This window comes from Balaenoptera physalus, assembly GCF_965194825.1.
Source record: "Balaenoptera physalus genome assembly, chromosome: 6".
NCBI lineage: Eukaryota > Metazoa > Chordata > Mammalia > Artiodactyla > Balaenopteridae > Balaenoptera > Balaenoptera physalus.
In genome coordinates, this window is record NC_138885.1 from 54938104 (window position 1) to 54959789 (window position 21686).

At 37.1% G+C, this 21686-nt stretch overlaps 1 protein-coding gene and 1 long non-coding RNA gene across 8 annotated transcripts in view; one reads left to right on the top strand and one right to left on the bottom strand.

Annotated features, from left to right (window-relative positions):
- The window catches only part of RBMS1 (RNA binding motif single stranded interacting protein 1), a 206735-nt gene that overhangs the window by 133447 nt on the left and 51602 nt on the right, over positions 1-21686 (bottom strand). The gene's annotated exons all lie outside the window — the stretch shown is intronic.
- Positions 4905-21361, top strand: LOC309662428. The gene is made up of 2 exons (XR_014264666.1): positions 4905-15274; positions 20892-21361. It is a non-coding gene; the product is annotated as an uncharacterized lncRNA (long non-coding RNA).

The following is a 21686-nucleotide window of genomic DNA, read 5'->3' on the forward strand; positions in this document are numbered from 1 at the left end:
AAATGAGGATGCTGAAAAGCTTTCTATTCTCCCCTGAATTATAAACGTGAAGGTTCACACAAGAAAATACAGAATTAGAAGTAAATTTCTATTCAGTTGGGGATACATGAAGGCAACCTTTCCAGCAGTAGAATATTTAGTTAAGAGTACTGCAGTGGGCTACACAAGGAACTTTTAAAAATTCTCCACCCAAAGTGTCTTTAAGAATGACTAGTTCTGGGTTATCTAATACACTTAACACATGGGACAAACTGATGACAGACCTGTGGCAAATTGATACTCCCCTAGAGAAGAGAAGGCAAATGAGGAAATTCTGCTATTGTCATGACAATGTGACTGATCATGACATCAGCAATTCCTAATTCCAAACTATGAGGAACACTCCCAGAACGCTGACCACACATTAAACAGATCCTCCCAGAACCACCCTTCCTTCACCTCCCAATCTAATAGTTGATCTAGTGGCAGATGTGATGAAGTTTCAACTAAAGGATTATTAAATGTTAAAATCTATTAAATTCTTCTAAGTTGGAGGAAGCACTAGATAATAGCTGAAGACATTTTTCAGACCTATAATATATATCATATTATATTATATCATAGCATATTATAAAATGTTACAATTTATAAAATGCTTTATTGTACATCTCATTAAAGTCTCAGGGAAGGAGGCAGGGACGGCGTCCTCCACTTTTTTTAAACAGGAGAGTGAGCCTCAGGTAGGTTAAACGACTTGACCTGGGTCATGAAGCAGAACCTCAAGGTTGGAAAGAATTATTAAAAGCCAGTTCCCATGCCTGGCATATAATAATCACTCAAGAAATAATACAATAATAGAATGAATGCTACTGTCTCTCCTTGGACACCACGACCGATAATAAATTCAATCTCTCCATATTTAGTCATTTCTATTAGAAGGTTCTTTGTTAAACAGCCTCCAAATCTGAACCTACTCATTATATTCCTACCCCAGGACTACAGTCTATGTCTTCTATAGATTGTATACAGCTTTCCTCTGTATTCTATACTGTCCAACCCATAAAAGTGAGGGTGGAGTCACCTTATTTTGAGCCTTAACAACCTTGTAAGAGTGCTTAAACAGTCTCTAAATCTCTAATGAGTTACTTAACCCACTGTCTTACACACAGTAAATTTTTTTGGAGGCATGAATGGATGAGGAATGGTAGCTTTCTTACACAGACACAGACACACACACACACACACACACACACACACACACACACAAATGACAGAAATGATGATTTGCATCCTCTTTTCAAAATGATGATTACTTGAAATTAGAAAGAGCTGAATGTAAGAAATGGAGTGATCAAATCTTAAAGACTACATTTTACAGATTATATTAAACATGGTGAATTTGCATCCTAATCTTTAGATCACTTGGGATCCTAAGAGGTATTGTAATGAACGTTGCATTTTGCATTTGTATGTTACTTATTAAGGAAATGGTACTCCACGATCAAATGGTTTCTCTCTCTTGACCGCAACTATTACTGTCAGAATAAATCTTCTTGCTTTACTTTTTGGGGAAAAGAGAAATGTCCTACAAATCTCTCTGAGATCAGTCTCCTATAAATATTTGGATATAAACTGTATGCCGTGCAATCTAAGATGCCACTGATTATAATATGCTTGACAATTACTGAGATGTTAACATTTGAAAAAATGGACAACAGTAATTATAGGACATCATAAAATAAAAGATGCATTCTGATTTCAGCAATGCTGAAATGTGAAAAAAGTGAATCTTGGAATCTGTGTAGTATGGCACACAGGTACATGAGCACAGTACATACAAATGCACACACATGTTCTTTTTATTCATAGCCTAGGCTCCAGAAATATATTTCTCAAACACTCATTTTTAATCTTCTAAAGAACCCAGAGCTACTGAGTGATTACAAGTAAATGACACACACTCAGTTTTCCCAAGATCTGACTATCATACCAGTGGGCACAGTCTCCACAAGGCAGAATGAGAAACTTTACCCTAATCTCACAGAGGAGCAATCTGAGCTGTCAGCTTCCCTCCTCAGCCATCTCCTCAGTCACCTCAAGTTACACCCGTAGTGTTTTAGATATACAGTGCATTTATGTGATAAGAAAGGTTAGAGGGAGAGGAGCCTAAATCTGTAGATATTTATCAGACTTCTCCACGCCACACTTCCTGTTATTAGTGCTTTAAAGTTGTCAATTACGAACATAACTTGAGAATATTCATCCTGGACTGTTACTTCTTTATCAAGTTTAAGTCACACAAATGCATGCACGTGGACACACGCACTCTCAAAAGATCACTCAGTGCTGTTCTGGCACACAGCATCAATTCCAACCTATGAGTCTTACAGATTTCTACCTTTTTGCAGGGCCTGGAGTACCAGTTCTCAGTCTTCCTAGGACTTCCGATTGGAAAAGTGATTTTTATGTGAATCAGGTAAGTCAGATAAAAAGATATATATCTAAAATGGTTATCACAACCCTTAAAATTGATATGAAATCACAAAGTGAATCAAAAGCAATAACTTAGCAGGTGAGATGACCCAGTTACAGAAAAAGATGTAAATGGCTCACACTTAGAGCAATGACTATTAGTACTTGTTGGTATCTGAGGGTTCATATTTGTTCAGGAACTGACTGGTCCCTTTTCCTCCTCCTTCCTTATGCAGCTTTCCTTTTAGTCATTTCATTGCTGATGAGAAGATAAAACCGATAGGAAAAAGTGAAACAAACTGGTCAATTTATTAACTGACTCGAGGTTGGTCAAATTGAAGGTAGGAAATTATCTATGAGTTTCATTTATCTGTAATGTTTCCCTTGTTATAAGAAAGAATTATAATTGATTTCACACTGAATATTATCTTATAGAAATTAACATGTCAAACCACCAATATATCTCAAGCCCCAACTCAGGGTGCGGCACACACTAGGCATTCAAATACTGGTTTAATGAATAAATAGACAATATCTTCAAAATGCATGCAAGTCCTATTGAAACAGATATTATGTCCTAAAAGTAAAACAAGCTTATTATTTTGATATGTTAATTCAATGACAAATTATAAATTCGAATTGAGTAGCCAAACTTCTTCAGTATTAAAGAATATCCTTCCAGCTTCTGTAATTCATAATTTCTTGAGTGATTTGAAAATATATTCTATCTAGGGGCTCTTTTAAGAAGCTTTAGAATTCATTTAAGCTATTTACCATAGACATCAGTTAGGTAAAGAAGGCTACAAAATATTGCAAATCATTGTAGAAACTTTTTCCCATCTCTGTATCTGTCTCCTTTATTTTAAAAAAATTGTAATTTAAGTTTTGATAATTACCATATTTTTAAAATTAGATGTACAAACTCTTGTAACTGAAAATCATATAGATTGTTTCATTCTATCACATAACACTTAAAAAAATTCTATCAGTACATAAGAATGGGCAAATTGTTCGTAATTGTTGAAGCTGTTCTTTCTACTTCAGCGTATATATGAAAATTTTCATAATTAAAGTATTTTTAAATGATACAGTGTACTAAAAGCCTTGTGAGGTTCGTTCTCAGAGGATTCCAGAAACCAAGGCAAATTGATTCTTGGTGCTCCAACATCTAGAAAGTTTTCTTTTAAATAACTACTTTATCTGTCCATTTTATTCTTTTCTTCTAAAAAAAGAAAAAGAAAAACATTAAAAAAGTTGAGATATGAGACTACAGTCTGAATAGTACAAGGGTGACAGCAAATGTGTTGGAAAATGCTATATAACTTCAAGTGATTAAACATAGGATTTAGCCAGTTTCTACAATCGACAGTGAAAATGCACTATTTCTAAATTAGCAGCACCTCTATGTTCTTTACTGACTCTTTTCTTTTTCCATATCTTTTATCCATTAGTTTCCTCAAACTAGAACTGCTGGAACCTCTTCTGTTTCTCCCTCTAACCAGTCCTTATTTATTCCAAATTGTTGTGTACATTGCTTCTAAAATAATTTGTTATGACTTCTTTGGCCGTATCACTGTACTTCCTAAAACTCTCACATCAAGCGCAAATTTCTGAACATCACTTGTAAAGCACTCTTTCTAACTCCTTTCCCCCTTTACCTCTCTTCCGGCTACTACTTGTGTTTTGGCTACAGATGAACTCACTCTTTTCTGGCTCTGAGTTTTGCCAGGAAACAGCCTCTGTTTTTCCATCAGCCAAACCACATTCATCCCTCCCTCTGTTTACTCTGTTGAAATCACAGCTCATGGTCCACCCCCTCTGAGTTTTTCCTACTTTCATCTATTTTCCAAGACCTCTCGCTACATTTTCTAAGGACTGTATTAATGCCTAAATTAGGTCAACCTAATGTCTTTACATTGTAAACTCCTCTACTGATGAAACCATGGCCAAGATTTACCATGTACTCTCCACTATTTACTACATCGAAAGGCATCCTGTAAGAGCTCAGCAAGAACTTATTGGCCTGGCTTCACCATTAATCAGTTGTTCTCAGTCTCTTTTCCAGTCCAGCACACCTGAGGAATACTATGTATTCCCATCAGTCATTGCGGCTTACTTCTACACGATTCTGGGTCAGAAATGAGGAGGACACACACTCTCGTCCTTATCTGAAAAACACTGTTATAAAGAATGAACCAGGGCTTCCCTGGTGGCGCAGTAGTTGAGAGTCTGCCTGCCAATGCAGGGGACACGGGTTCGAGCCCTGGTCTGGGAAGATCCCACATGTTGCGGAGCAACTGGGCCCGTGAGCCACAATTACTGAGCCTGCACGTCTGGAGCCTGTGCTCCGCAACAAGAGAGACCGCGATAGTGAGAGGCCCGCGCACCGCGATGAACAGTGGCCCCCACCTGCTGCAACTGGAGAAAGCCCTCGCACAGAAACGAAGACCCAGAAAAAATATATTTAACTTCAGCTCTATTTATATAGATATAAGAGATATGTCTATATAACATATATTATAGAATATAATGCTTTGCTATTAAAAAAAAGGTTTACTATAAGATACATAAAAATTACAGCCTCTTGATCTAAGAGGGCTTGCGACTGATGAACTGTCTTCTCAGGTAAGGATGTATTTTATGAAAACCCAAGATGGTACCAAAATGTATTTTAGAATGACTAACACAGCTGAAAATTACTTTCTCCTCATGACACGACTTCCCTTGAAACTCCAATGGTTGATTCTTCTGTCTTCCCCACGCCAAGAGGCATCTGCCTCTCCCTTGTTCCTCTTCAATGCTAAACAGTACAGCCCTAGAAATGCTCTCTGTCTCGTTATATCACCTACAGATTGCCATTGCCGTTTATAGTATGGAGTAGAGGATGAGGCAGGGGCTTTCAATAAAAACTTCCAGGTTTGAAAGACAATTCTACCACTTGATAACTTAGCAATCTTCAGCTAAATCTGTTTAACTGTAAAAAGGGAAAAGATAACAATACCTCCATTATGAAGTTTTGGGAAGAAGAAAATAAGACAGTTCAGTTTGTTAAATTACAAAGATCAGTTATTATCATTTATTTATCTTCAACATAAAGATAGTTTTGCACATAGCTAAGAGCTTTTCCTAGGTGATATAATGTCACCTAAAACCCCAACCTTAGAGGTAGGTCCTTGAACTCCACTTCAAGAAAACTTGCATATTTGCTTGACTTCAATGACTAACATCATTACATGCCATCAAGTCCTGAAATGCCCATTCTTCCATCGCTTCTACACTCATTAATAAAGATAACAGTATTAGCATTTTTGAGTGCATAATATGTGCCAGACATTGTTATAAGTAGTTTATAGGCATTGTTTCATTAATCCCCACGCCACCATTATTCTTCCCATTCCAGATGTGAAAAGGTAAGCTTCCCCTTCATTCTCTTTATCCTTCCATTCCTCTGTTCCATCAGGCCACACCATCACCACCATTACCAACAGCACCTCCTCCCCACATTTCACTTCCTAACTAATCTAGAGCCCCAAATCAGGGACACCAAGTTTGTTCTTTCCAGTATCCAGTATCCACAGCCTTTCGTCCTGTCTTACAGACAAGCACCTTCCACCATCAGACTTGTCTGTTCCTCCTCTTGCATTGCTAATGACTGCAAATCATAACCATGCTCATTGGCTTCAGCAAAAAATCACTTAAGCTTAATGTTCACTTTACTCGTTTCCAAGTGGCTCCCTACCCCATCCCCCCCCCGAATTAATTCCAAACCTTTTAATTTTTTTTTCCCTGAAACTCTAAATCTCACTCTTCATTGCTAAATGATAACATAGGGATCATCTGACATTATTTATATGAACTTTCCTCAGTTCTTTCTCAAATATATATATTTCTTCTTGGCATTCTTCTTTCTTTCTCCAGGGATCCAGACCCATAGTCCAAACTGCCTCGAGCCTCTGCTTCCCTGCTCAGCATGCAATGTGCTCACTCTTTCTCTCTCTCTCTCTCTCTCTCTCTCTCGTTACCACTGAAATCTATATGCTCCCTACTATGGCCACTTGTAGTGTACTTTGGTTATATCCATCTGTGCATTTCACTGGAATGTGTACGCTTGTTAAAAGCTAGGGGTCTAGCTCAATGCCTTGCACACAGTTGCAACTCTACAAACAAAAGTTATTTTAAATTTATTGGCATATGAGTCCAAGAAAAAAAATACCATTTTCATAAAATTAAAGAGAAAATTTTCCCTATACTCATGTTGCACTTTTATTATCTATTTTGTTTTTGTTTTCACACAGAAAGTCCTCAGAATCAGAAAAGCACTTATTCTCTAATGAGGGAAAATACTCTCAAATGTGTTTGGGAATGCTGATCATTTCCAAAGTGCAGGAGGAATGAAAGCCCCATTAACTGGCAACTTTGGATAGTCATGCTCTAACAGGGAAAGCTGAGCAACTGAATCTTTTTTTTTTTTTTTTAATTTTATTGAATCTTAAACTGCTCGTCAGGTTCTTCTTCAACCCAGTTGTTAGAGGAAAACTTTTAAATGAAAAACATAATTACCCATTTGGGTCTAATTATGCCTACCATCTACTCATATACTATTAGACAAATGGCAGAATCTAGGAAAGATTTTATAAAATAAACTTCAGAACCTCAATTTCATATTAAAAAAAAAAAAAGCAAGCAAAGGAATAAAGAATTGAGAACTCTGTCCTGGTGTTTATTTTTATACCCTGAGCAACCAAAAGCTAAAACATGAGCAGCTATTGGAAGGTAGAGGACTTAAAAAACAAGCATAAAAGGGGATGGTTGCCTTGAGAAAATCAGGAATTGATCATCTCTTCACAGACAAATAATAAAGATTCAGATCTGAAGGCCAAAAGAAGCCTTCAGACCTACATTAGAGACCTTAATCTTGGTTCCTGGGTGGAATATGGTCAAGAAAATGAGTGCTTCATTTCCTGACATCTGAAGTTAAATTATCTCCGTTCCTGATAGTACCTATAGCTGCTTAAGTGCGCAGCATGAAGTGGGAGATTTTTAAAGGTACTTCTTTCTTTTAATGGGATAGTCTGTACTCTCAAGTTTGAACACATTCACTTCTTCAGTGCCTGCATAAACAAATAATTTCTTACTACTACTACAGTGAATTCTTTTTAATCCAAAGAGAGATGATCAGGTCACTAAAAAGTCTCAAAATAACTTTTCTCTTCCACCTGCCTTTTAGTTATTTTCTATCTTATTAGTTCCTTAAAAGTTTGATTAAGAGAGAAGATGATGGTAATTCCCTAACAATAGTCCTCATCTATTCATTCAACCAATACTTACAGAGAGCCTACTATAGTCAAACAGTCAGGTACTGTGCACAGAGAGGGAGGTCATGAGGCAGCTGAGGGGCCATGACTAAGCAGAAGCTGGGAAGACGCAGAAACAATGAGACAGAGGAATCATCACTTGTAATAGTGACTCACAGGGCAAGGATTTTCAACACGGAGACTCACAGGAGTGGAGGAATGAGCTGCTAGTAGATAGCAAGAAGCAAAGGAGCTAGACTCAGCAGCTAAACAAAGAGCAACTGGGAGACAGAAATGATGGAAGCTCAAGAGGGAAAAGTCAAAACTCCTGCTGTTTAATTTGTGCCTTGAACTGAGAACAATCATCCAATTGGTCTCCACAAGCCCCATGGCCACTATGGTCCTGCCAATCCCGAGGCCTGGTAAGGCAGCTTTCCTGGGTTCCCTTGAGGTCTGGTCTCATAACAGAGATTCTGATTCCCCTATATATTCTCAGAACAATCCCACCCCCATTAATTAACACAAACAGTAGTGGGTCTCTATTACCTGCAATCAAAAGCATCTTGCTAAACAAATACTAACAGCTGTATAAGAAACTCTTCTTGAAAGTTAGCACTTAGCAACAGCAAGTCATTTCAAGAGGGAAATAATTTGACGTCAGGCAGTACCACCTGCTTATTTAAGTTACTAAATTATTTCCATTTCTTTCAAATCATTTAGTATTAACAAAATTGCCTACATGATCAGCTGGTACTATATTCATCTTTCTTATCATCCCAATTAAAGTGTTGCCACTTTCTGTATATGAGAAAACCAAGCTTCTCATATACAATCTGAGCTGTCTCAAATTCTTTCAAAGGAATGACAAGCTATAGGCTCCTCTCCCCCCACACACACACAAAAAAAACCCACATACAAATTAGACTATTCTCCATCAAATTCAAAATATGTTTTCAATGTTTATCTATTTCAATGTCTCTAAACTAAACTATCATTTAATATATAAGAGATAATGTTATTTTTTGCAAATTCTTCTAAAAACTGTATATACGATGTCTAAGTAAGTTTTAGAGATTCTATTTTGGCTTTAAATGTATATGTTTTAAATCAAAGGAAGCATTTTTTTTTTCTTTTGCTATTAGAAGCCAACAGATTTTTGATAAGATGGTCTTAAGGGTTGTGTTGTATTTTAGGAATGAGCACTTCCTGTCCAGATTTGTGCTGCTGCCTCATTCCTGGTGACTTTTAAACAATCTAGGGTCACAGTGGCCTCTCTTTAATTAGTATCTCACTGGAGGGAGGGGAGCATGTCAAGAAGAAAAGAATGCACGAAGCCATTATAAACAAAGGTCTTCAAAGCAACTTAGAGATTTCGTCAAGGAATGAAAAAAGCCTAGCTCCTTCTTTGTTACCAAAGTAAAACAGGAAATGGTTTTGATTTCTACAAATTGAGAAGGCTAGAATTTTTATATATGTTTGCTTGTTAATTCTGGCTTAATGTGTTAGACTTTATTTCAATTTGATAGTCTTGATTGAAAACTATGCATTCATTGTTTAGACAACAAAAGAATGATCCATAAAGAAAACAACCGATTCAGTAAAAACTTTTCCATCTAAACCATGATTCCATTAAGATTTAGCAATATCCAAATTATACAACATTTTCTTTCTTTTAAATAAGTACAATATTTAGGAGAGTAAAAGTCAGTAATACCTACCTAAAAGATATTTTTAAAATAGATATTAAATAGCTAAAACTGTACCTCTCATATCTATATATGTAATCAACTAATCTTATGAGGCCAGGAACAAAAATTCTATTTAAATTAGGTTCACTACAGTAAATGAATGAATGAATGAATTTAAAAAATCAAAAATAAAATTTGCCTGAAACTCAAGAATGACACAGCAATTTAAAAAACCTGAGAAGTCTAAATATATATAAACATATGTAGGTATGCATATCTATATATATGAGTATGTGTAGACAGATAAAGATACAGATTCCATATAAATATAATTTCAGAAGGGAATTATATTTTCAAAATACCAAAGAATAAAATTCTTGAAAATTAAGATGGTTTTGTCTTAATTGACAATGAATAAGCAATGCTTTTAGATGATTAAATCTTCAGTTAAAAGCACTGGCACTGATTAACGGTTTCTGTTGGGTACTATTTACAAGAAATCACCTCAGCAGGGTGCCCACGTCCAGTTTCATAATCACATAGTACACCCACCCCACAGGATTACGTTCTGGGCAAGCTCGAATGTTAAGTTGAATTTCATTCTCTTCAGGAAGTGACTTTTACTCAAGATTGAATACAGCTGTTAGTACAGGCCACTGCTCCAAAAACACTTCTATGAGAACTGGAAGAAAACACCATTTTAAGAATTGCAAATTCACTTTCATTATTCCAGATGTGTGCAACTAACTACATAGGAGGGGCTTCTTTGGTCTCTGTTTGTTAGTTGAATTAGGTTTTTATAAATATTCAAAAGAAAACATACAGGGTGGTTAAAAGATGGCTATAAGACTTTCCAAGTACTTTTGTAGCCTATATATTTTCCATAATCAGAGGACCAGTTTGTTTATAACAGATTTAGTGTCTCATTTTTTGTTTCAAAAATCAATGTTATCCTAACACTTAATTTTTTCTTAAATTTCACTCTTTCATACAACTTGGTTTTCTCTCTTTATATTCACAGAAATGAAGCCTGGCAAATCAAGTGGGGCCTCAACAGAGGAAATGCTGCCAGCTAAAAACACCGGATGTAATCGAGACCACAAGAGACACATACTTGGCTATACACATCGAACTGAAAAGAGGTATTGGAAAGAAACACTAAATTTTCATTGGATGGTTTAATTATTTTCATGAAACCTTACTGGTTCATAGTTTACTCCCAAACAAAAAATATCCTGGAATTCTTCTGATAATCCTAGGTTCTACTTTCTGGAAATTAAAAAGGAAAAAATATCTCTGGATTCTTACCTACCATCCCTGCCCATCCTGCTATCTTTGTGGGAAGGAGAAGAGAGGGATGAGGGCTTCAGCCTGCCACACAAGACAATGCAGTATAAGTAACTTGGATCAGCTTCAGCAAATAGTTGAGAAAACAGCATTTTGTAAGAACGTCTTTTCTGATAGCATTACAGAAAATGTCCTTTCTTAAAGAATCAGAATAGCTCTGCCTGTAAATGGACAGATAAGAGACTAACTTAATGAACATTATTAACTCTCCTGGGTGGTGTGGTGAGGATAGGAAAGCCTCATTTACAAATTCCGCTGTAGCTGTTTTTCTATTCCCACCCTTTGACGTGGTGCTTCCTTTTATACAATGATAGCGATAGCTATCCGAACTTGAACTTTTTTTTAGAGGAAAGCATAAGGCTTTGGAACTTCTATTTTTATTTTTATTTGTTTATTTTTGGTTTGGCTATTAGTGTTTCTCAAGCTTCACATTTCAATAACTACCTATTGCTCTCTTTCTAAAGATTTTTGCAATTAAGTACATTCATCTGCTCCAAAAATAATTCTTCAGACAAAAACTAAAAATCCAATTTATTTTTTCAGTGAAGGATCAAGCTATTTTAGTTGTCAAAATATAATCATTTTCACTTAAGACCTTGATTGACGGGAACAGTTTTTATACTTTAAAAGTTAACAGGAAGTCTCCTTTCAATTTTTTTTTCATATAATATGATGATTGTTTCTTAGGAAGGTGAACATTTCTCATAAGAAATGAAAGAATCTACCATAACTCACACAGGAGAAAGCATCCATCTCAGTGAAAACCAGTCATTTTTGAAACTGTGTTCTGTTATATATGTCAGCCATCTTACTGTTTCAAGCAAGCTCTGAAAAAAAAAAGAAAACCTATTGCCACTAGAGGGAGATCCAAATTCCCTTTGTATCAATAAACGGGTAGAGGGCGTTTAACTTCTCAAACAATAAAAAGTATGATTGTAGTATATTTCTTTGTTATTAAACAATAAGACTAAATCAGGAATTAGGTTTTTAGGGGATACATTTTCCCCTTCAACTAGAATAACTACTGTGAATATATTTGATGGTTATTATGCATACATATTAAAAATGACAAAATTTTTTAATCTCTGGAAGTAGTGTAGGTCAAGAGTTTGTTTCTAACTGTTTATTCATTGAGAGTAGAATATTTTAACCTATCAAGCTTTACCTAATAATTGTCATAGAATTTTCCAAAGATGGCTGCCACAATCCCTCCCAGTCTGCATATGCTTTCCCAATGTGAGTTTGCTCTCCTCGGTCAACAGTTGGACACTGAATGTGAGTTGGCTCTGTAATGAACCAGAAGAATGTAAAAGCATTGCTGAGTAACTTAAGAAGACTTCAGCCAAAATGCCACATAAAGAAGTCTGGGCTGGTCTGCATCCAGTTAGAGAGACCACATGGAGAGAGAGGTCTTGCAGAATGGGAAGCCAGGTGGAGGGGCACAGAGGCACTCCAGCCAAGAGCCAGACACCTGGGGGGCACGTGAATGCACTCATCTTAGACCTTCTATCCACAGCTCAGTTCCCAACTGCATGCAGCTGCATGAGTGACCCAAAGTCACCTGGAGCCACCCAGCAGATCCCAGCCAACCCAGGGTATTGTGCAAAATAATAAATCATTGTTTTAAATTTAGGATGGTTTGTTCCTCAGTAATAGATAACTGGAACAATAATACTAGTATATACATTTGTATGTGCTCTATAGTTTTTAAAAGCCCTTTCACATCCATAAGCTCCTATAGCCCTACCATGTAGTAGGAAACTGGGTCAGAGGTGAAATACTCTGTCCAAGAGTTGAGAGTGCTTAAAAGCAAATACAAAATTATTTCAGAGGTATGTTTCTCATAAGAAAACACTGTATCTCTATTCTTCTATTTTGTATCTAGTATAGTAGTGATCATCAAATAATCAAGTAATTGACTAAAAACTACTCTCCAGTGCTTCTTTTTAGGAAGAACTGATTAATCTGAACATTTTTTTTTTCATTTCTACTAGTCTTAAGGATTCAAAAAGCAAAAAATAACCTTTCAGAACCTATGCCTCTTTATGCACACCTCTAGTTTTGTTGTGATGTTTAAGAACTGTTAATCATTTAAAGGTTCTATGCACAAAGCACTGGCATCTTCAAGCAATATAATAAACTGGATTTTAAAATTTGAGAATACGCATTAAAAATTCTTACCTTCTGTGGTGATCATTTTGTCATGTATAGAATTATTGAATCACTGTGTTGTGTACCTGGAACTAACATAGTGCTGTAGGTCAATTATACCTCCAAAAAAAAAAAAAGTAAAAGTTCTTGCCTTCCTTATTCTCACTGCATTCACAAATTTTGCAACTCTCCTATCTGTTTGAGCTCCAGTTCAGCAATAATGATTGGGCACCTAGCCCCAGGTCCTTTGATGCCTCTTCCCCTCCTTTCCTTCCTCCAAGCTTTCCATGAGACTGCTTTTCCATGCGACTGCTTATGATTGATATGGACACACGGCTCCAGCAAGAGAAAAACCGTTGAGATTTTTCCCTTCAATGGCTAAGTGTTTGGGCAGGGTGGGGCGGGGGATTGCGGCAGGGGGAACGGTCTCAGAACTCAAGAAGGGTCTAATTCGCTGAGACAAGAGTCCAGGAATAAACTGGGAAGAAGATGATTGCTAGAAATCAGGTTTTCAGAATAAACTGAGTGGTCCATGTCTAAGATAGAATAAAATTCAAATTTCAAAAGCTTTAGATCCAGACTGGTAGTTCTTTCTTTTTGAGGAGGCATCTTATTATCTTTTGGTAGAGAGGTTCCAATTACCTGTATAAGTCATACTACTTCCTCTTTTCCCCAGACAGTAAAAGTGCAAATGAGAACAATGAGTGCCAGTGTAAGTTCCGAAAGCTGAAGGCTGTTAGCATTTAATTGAATAAATATGTGGATTAAGCATCTTCTGCTTTATACCTTTCAGTGGTGATTTCTTGATTTTAGGGTAAAGAACCAAACCCTCCACACATGGCCCACAAATACTTGCAAGATTTGATACCTATCCACCCCTCTAGCACCATTCTCTTCCTCACCCACTATGTTCCAGGTATACTGGTCTTTCAGGTCTTCATATCTGCAAGGCAACCTATTCAGCAACATGCTTTACACATGCTGTTCCCTCTGCGTGGAATGCTCTTCCTCTACCTCTGCCTGGTTAACTCCTACTTATCCTTCAAGTGTCAGCTTATAACACACACAGTACTTCTACCAGAAAATCCTCCCTTGCAACCGCCGGAAGAGGCTAGGCCCTCCTGTTACATCATCTTACGTAGAGCACACTGAACATCTCCTTTTCTGGACTCATCAAGTTGCAATTTAAATTATTATTTAATGTCCATACTCTGATGGAAGCTCCTTGAGAGAAGGGGTCATACCTGTTTTGTTCATTGTTTTTTCACCAGTGTCTTGTACAATGTAGAGTAAGTACTCAATACTATGTATTGAATATGAATCTGTTATATTTAAGGAACTTAAAAAATATATATCTGTGTATAAACTTATATATTGTTATTTTATGTTGTATATTATACTATATTATATCATATTATATTATAGGTGCTTCTGAAGATACAAAGAAGAATCTATCTCAATAAGAGACATGCACAAATGACCAAGTGACAAAGCAGAACCTCATCAGTAGCAATATGGTGGAGATCTAAACAATACACAGTAGGAGAACAGGGAGAAGGAGACTGACCAAATAGTGACTACAGAAAACTTTGCGGAAAAGATTCTGAAAGGGCTTGTAAGAATGGGCAAGGCTGACACAAATATGTTTTTCTGGGCCATAAGAAACTGTCAAGTTCACAAGCGTTTGTCACCCCCACGCTTTTCTTTCTTCACTCTTCCTTTTCACCTGGTGTCTCAAATTCCTTCCCAGTTCTAGGAAATAAAAGAAATGGTGGTTTCATAGGACACTGGCAATGAGTAACTCAAAGAAATGTCATTTTGAACGATAAACTGTTAGACCTATGTGTAGACACTGGCTTAACCCCTTGCAAAAACAACTTGGCATGGGTGGAGGAATTCAGATTAGGAACTGCAAACCAACCCTAGCCAAGAAAAGACTTTAGCTAAATCCAGACATAAAGAATGTAAAACCCTTGGGACTGGGGACAGAATGTGCAGGCCATGCTGGTAGCCTGGTGACAATGTGTCCAAGAAGGAAGCAGAGCTTTGGGGAAAGCTAGGCTTGCTGCAACACTGCAGGGAAATCTTTGTGACTCACTGGTGTGTCATGACACAGTGACTGGGAAACAAGCATCTCATTTAATGATTTGGAATTCTGGAAAGATATGCTACTAAGGAGCCTGCCCAGCTGCCTAGAACAAAGCCCGTTCACACCTGGGACATCACCCTCATTGCCCAATCCTCAAGCAATTCACATCATGTAGGAAGTCCAACTAGATGAGCGATGAACTACTCTTCCCTTCTGGGGTTCGTGGCTACGGGCTAACTGACTGAATCTCCTGGGTAAGTACCTATTCTCACTGGTTTGGATATGAAGATAGGAAAATATGCTTAAAACGAGCCTGTTCACAGAATTAAGTTTTCAGCAGCAAACTTTATTTTTAGTTTCACGATAAAAAAATGACCGAAATTTGGTCCATGTAGGAAACATTAAGCAACAAGAAGATATAATTTTTTTGCCTGGCTTTGCATAAATTACATCAATGTTAAAGTGAAAAATGGGCTTCCATTACTGGAGATCCATTTGGTAAATATACTGCTTACACAAATGTTTCTGGTTCTGATCCGAAGAAATGTGGCTTGGCTTTGAAGACTTCTTTTTTAACACCATGTCTCCACGGTGTTATCTTAAAGCTTTTTAAACAACTATTCATCATAAGTGAATTTTAAGTCCCAAGTTTATTTTAATATCAATCTCTCAACACAAAGCACTATAATTTAAAAGCAGTCTGGAATATCCAGGAACATGCCTGTGCAATGGAGCTGCACCTCTTAAGTACAGAATTATGCAACCCTCATTTACTTTGTGTTATGTGATAAGGACTCAACGCCTAATCATTTTAATCACATATTTTTTATGACCTCTTTGTTTAAAGTCAATATTTTAACTGGCATATATCAAGATCCGAACATATCTCGGATCACAAATTTTGTTTAAACTGAGAAAAGGCCTAGATATGAGCATAGTGGCCTAATTTTCACTTACTAAAGGAGTTTGTAATAAAACAAAATTTTTAGAGGTAATGAAACAACACTCAATAGGAAAAGTGTAGTCACTAGCTCATGAGAAGTGTTTAGCGAAGACAAGATACTAGTCCATTTAAAAACCAAATATAGCCACCTCTCTACCACTTCTTTGGGCGGTACGTATAAATTAAATTCAAAGATATTTCTAAAACCTTACTCTGGTCAATAGTTTCAGCTCATTCAGTTACCAGCTATTTCATCAACACTACTAAAACACAGAAACATTGGACAGGAGTCTGATCTCTTTTTTTCCCATTGCTCACCCGAAACAAACAAGCATGAAAGAGCAAGACTTTGAGGGAGATAGCAGGAAGAAAACACAGCAACAAATGGGTTAGAAAATAGTCTATAATAGTGCCATCCATTAGAATCTTCTGTAATGATGAAAATGTTCTACGTGTGTACTGTCCAATACGGTAGCTGGTGAGCACTTGAAATATGGCTGAGTGTTGATTGAAGAGCTGAATTTTTTATTTTAATTAACTTAAATTTAAATGGAAATAGTCCCACGTGGCTAGTGGCTACCATATTCGACAGCACAGGCCTATAATTTACTGGATCCCTGAAAAATGAAGAAGCAAACTATTGTACATGCGTACCTTGGAGATACTGCAAGTTTGGCTCCAGACCACCACAATAAAGCAAATATTCCAGTGCATATTAAGGTTATATTTACACTATCCAGTAGTCTATTAAATGTGCAACATCATTATGTCTAAAACACCAATGTACATACCTTATTTTAAAAACGCTCCATTGCTAACAAATGCTAACCATCGTCTGAGCCTTCAGCGAGTCGTAATATTTTTGCTGGTGGAGGGTCTTGCCTCGATGTTGATGGCTGCTGACTGATCAGGGTGGTGGTTGCTGAAGGTTGGGGTGACTGTGGCAATTTCTTAAAATAAGATAACAATGAAGTTTGCCACATCGGTTGGCTCTTCCTTTCACAAATGACTTCTCTATAGCATGCAATGCTGTTTGATAGCACTTTACCCATAGTAGAACATCCTTCAAAATGGGAGTCAACCCTCCCAAACCCTGCTGCTTTATCAACTATTAATATTTTAAATTCTTTGTTGTCATTTCAACAATCTTTATAGCATCTTCACCAGGAGTAGATTCCATCTCAAGAAACCACTTTCCTTGCTCATCCATAAGAAACAACTCCTTATCAATTAAAATTTTATCATGGGATTGCAGCAATTCAGACACATCTTCAGGCTCCACTTCTTCTGGTTTTCTTTCTATTTCTACCACATTTGCAGTTACTTCCTCTACTGAGGTCTTGAGCCCCTCCAAGTCATCCATGAGCATTGGAATCAACTTCTTCCAACCTCCTGTTAATGTGGCTATTTTGACCTCTTCCCATGAATCACAAATGTTCTTAATGGTAGCTAGAATGGTGAATCCTTTCCAGAAGGTTTTCAAATGACTTTGCCCATATCCATCAGAAAAATCACTATGGCAGCTATAGCCTTACAAAATGTATTTCTTAAGTAATGACTCCTTGATCCATGGGCTGCAGAATGGATGTTGTGCTAGCAGGCAAGAAAACAACATTAACTTCATTGTACATCTCCATCAGAGCTCTTGGGTGACAGGGACACTGTCAATGAGTAGTACTACTTTGAAAGGAGTCTTTTCTTCTGAGCAGTAGGTCTAAACAGTGGGCTTAAAATATTCAGTAGACCATGTTGTAAAGAGATGTGCTGTCATCCGGGCTTTGTTGTTCCATTTGTAGAGCATATGCAGAGTAGATACAGCATAATTCTTATGAGAGGATTTTCAAAATGGTAAATGAGCACTGGCTTCAACTTAAAATCACCAGCTGCATTAGCTCCTCTAACAACAGAGTCAGGCTGTCTTTTGAAGCTTTGAAGCCAGGCATTGACTTCTCCTCTCTAGCTATGAAAGTCCTAGATGGCATCTTTTTCCAATAAAAGGCTGTTTTGTGTACATTGAAAAATCTGTTTAGTGTAGCCATCTTCATTAATTATCTTAGCTAGATCTTCTGGATAACTTGCTACAACTTCTACATTAGCACTTTCTGCTTCACCTTGCACTCTGATGTTATGGAGACGGCTTCTTTCCTTCAACCTCATGAAACAACCTCCGCCAGCTTCAAATTTTCTTCGGCAGCTTCCTTACCTCTCTCAGCCTTCACAGAATTGAAGAGAGTTAGCCTTGCTCTGCATTCGTCTTTGGCTTAAGGGAATGGTGTTGCTGGTTTGATCTTCTGTCCAGACCACTAAAACTTTCACTATATCAGCAATAAGGATGTTTGCTTTCTTATCATCTATGTGTTAATTGCAGCAGCACTTTTAATTTCCTTCAAGAACTTTTCCTTTACATTCACAACGTGGCTAACTGTTTGGCACAAGAGGCCAATTTTCGCCCTATCTTGGCTTATGACATGCCTTCCTCACTAAGCTTAATCATTTCCAGTTTTTGACTTAATATAAGAGATGTGTGACACTTTCTTTCACTTGAACACTTAGAGGTCATTGCAGGGTTATTAATTGGCCTAATTTCAAAATTGTTTTATCTCAGGTTATAGGGAGGCCCGAGGAGAGGGAGAGAGATAGGGGAACAGCTGGTGGAGCAGGCAGATCACACACACGATTAAGTTCGCCATCTTACATGGGCATGGTTCTTGGTGCCCCAAAACAATTATAATAATAACATCAAAGATCGCACATCACAGGTCACCATAACAAATATAATAATAATGAAAAAGTTAGAAATATTGCAAGAATTACCAAAATGTGACACAGAGACACGAAGTGAGAAAAATGCTGTTGGAAAATTGGCTTGCTCGATGCAGAGGTGCCACAAACCTTTGAGTTGTAAAAAGCACAATATCCATAGAGTGCAATAAAGCCAAGTGCAACAAAATGAAGTATACCTATATACCATCAGTTAAATGTGGCAACTATTTTATGGCCAGCAGGAATCTAGAATTATTTTTGTCTGATGATTAGCTGATGATCTTTTAAAATCCTTATTAAATTGATCATGAAAAGGATCTTTAACCATATATAAGTAAAAGTATTGTCAAGGAAGGGCAGAAATCATAGAATGTCAGGGCAGAAAGGACAAACCCAGTGCTGATTCCTGTAGTTAATGTTCTGCCATGTTACCCAGCTTTTAAAAGGAATTAAACATTTAAAGGGACTGGTATTCTGGCTAGGGCAGTTTAGCCTGACCCAAACTTTCTACATAGCTAGAAGAGTGAGACAGAATGAAAAAATAAGGGTCTTCCTGACTCTCTCTGGAAATCATTGGGATTATCTTAAACTATTTCTATGCTTTAACTAGATACTCTACTGGAAATGCTCTCTAATGATACTTGAGCCCCTTGGAGGGAATACACATATATATACATATATTTTCTAAACTGAGTTCTTTCTCATTTTTTGGTATCCCAACACTTCTTTTATCACCAGTTATCATACCTTATGTGTGGCCCTGAATACTCTTATTCATTTAAATCTCACACTCTCTAAGGAAGGCAGAATAGGAATTATTCTCCTTACTTTATAGATTAAGAAAAAGCCTTACATATCTGGAGAAAACTCTAATTCTAAAAGATACATGCACCCCCATGTTCACTGCAGCACTATTTACAATAGCCAAGACATGGAAGCAACCTAAATGTCCATCAACAGGTGAATGGATAAAGAAGATGTGGTATATATACACAATGGAATATTACTCAGCCATTAAAAAAAAAGAATGCAATAATGCCATTTGCAGCAACATGGGTGGACCTAGAAATTATTATATTAAGTGAAGTAGTCAGACAGAGGAAGACAAATATCATATGATATCACTTATATGTGGACCTTAAAAAATGATATGTCAACTTATTTACAAAACAGAAATAGACTCACAGAAATAGAAAACAAACTTATGGTTACCAAAGGGGATACTGAGGATGGTGGCAGGGACAGATAAATTCGGAGTCTGGGATTAACATATACACACTACTATATATGAAATAGATGAACAACAAGGTCCTCCTATATAGCACAGGGAACTATTTCAATATATTGTAATAACCTATAATGGAAAAGAATCTGAAAAATAATATACACCTGAAACTAACACAATATTGTAGATTAACTATACTTCAATTTTTTTAAATCATAAAAAATAAAAGAAAGAACTGGGATTGAAAGAAAAAAAGAAAAAGGCTCCAAGTTGAGTGACATGCCAAAGGTGAAGAGAACATCAATCTTCTTACGCCTATTCTATGACCCTTTCTTCAGAATACTTACTACACAATAGTCATGCAATACATTTTACTGTCTAATAATTGGAGCGCAACAGGAACAGATTTTTACATTCACCAAGCTGTAGACTAATCTTTATATTTGGGAGGATTTTTATATTAGAAGTGTAGCCTTAGTTTCTTTTCTAAAAAAGGCACTTATTTTCAAGATCATCTCTGGCTGTGAGAAAATGGACATACGCTACTCCTCCAGAAGTAGGAGGAAAAACAAGAAGAGTTAAGGTTCATTGGAGTACAATAATGGGAAATCTGGAATTATTTTCAGATCTAGACTAAGTTGAACTTCTTTGTCCAAATTTCCTAAGAATCAAGAATTCATTCATTACAGCATCCCGAGGTTTTAGTTACAGTGTGTAAATAAATGTTCCATCACACAGTCAAGTTATTACTTAATGAGCACTGACAAATTAAGGGGGATGCAGGGGTCGGGGAGGAGTTTCAATCAACATTACTGGATTTATAAAGTCATCTCTATGAAACAACCCATCAAGAAAGCTTTCATAATCTTCATCGTAGCAGTCCACCTTACTGGAACAAATAAAATTAGCAATTTTTCTAAAATTGTCCCTTCTCTTTAAGTTACAGAGGTAAATAACTGTACAGATAATCTCCCAACAGCCACCATCAATTCCTCGCCTTCCTGTACTCAAGTGCCACTCCGCCCATCAAGAGGTGCAGTCTGTGTCGTTTCATCTAGAATCTGGGCTGACATGTAACTTGACCAACAAAACGTGGTGGAAGTGATGCTGTTCCTGGCAGCTTCCTCCTTGCCTCTTGGAAGCGAGCCTCCACGTGAGCCAAGTCCAACTACCTTGAGAGTACTGTCCTGTGAGGAAGGCCAAGCTACCCAGGTGGAGAAGAAAGAATAAGAGCAAAGCAAGAGGCGCTGGCTCTTAAAAGTGAAACCTTCACAACCTTCCAGCCCATCGAAGCCACCAGCTGCATACAGCCCAGTGCCCCAGCTCAGCTGACAGCACGTAGAGCCGCCAACCCTGTCCAAATTCCTGTGCCACAGAATCATGAGAAAAAATAAATTACTGTTGTTTTAAGCTATGCCGTTTTGGGCTGATTTATTAAGTTATCTCTTCCATACTTCATTACCAAACTTGCTTCCTCTACTTTTTATTCTGAATAAAGGGAATAACTCGGAAGTATAGTTGACCATTTTCACCCAAGCTCAAACATGACTGAATGTGAGGATCTCTGAGGGTATGACTGCCATGGAAAAGGCTCACCCAAAGAGAAAGCTCATCCCCATGGTTTCCTGCTACATTGGTCTCATGCTTATTACCACCACTAACAAAAAGAAAGTAAAATAAAATGGGAGCTAACAGAGTATTGGGTTCCTGGAAAACTATAGCATACATTTTTACA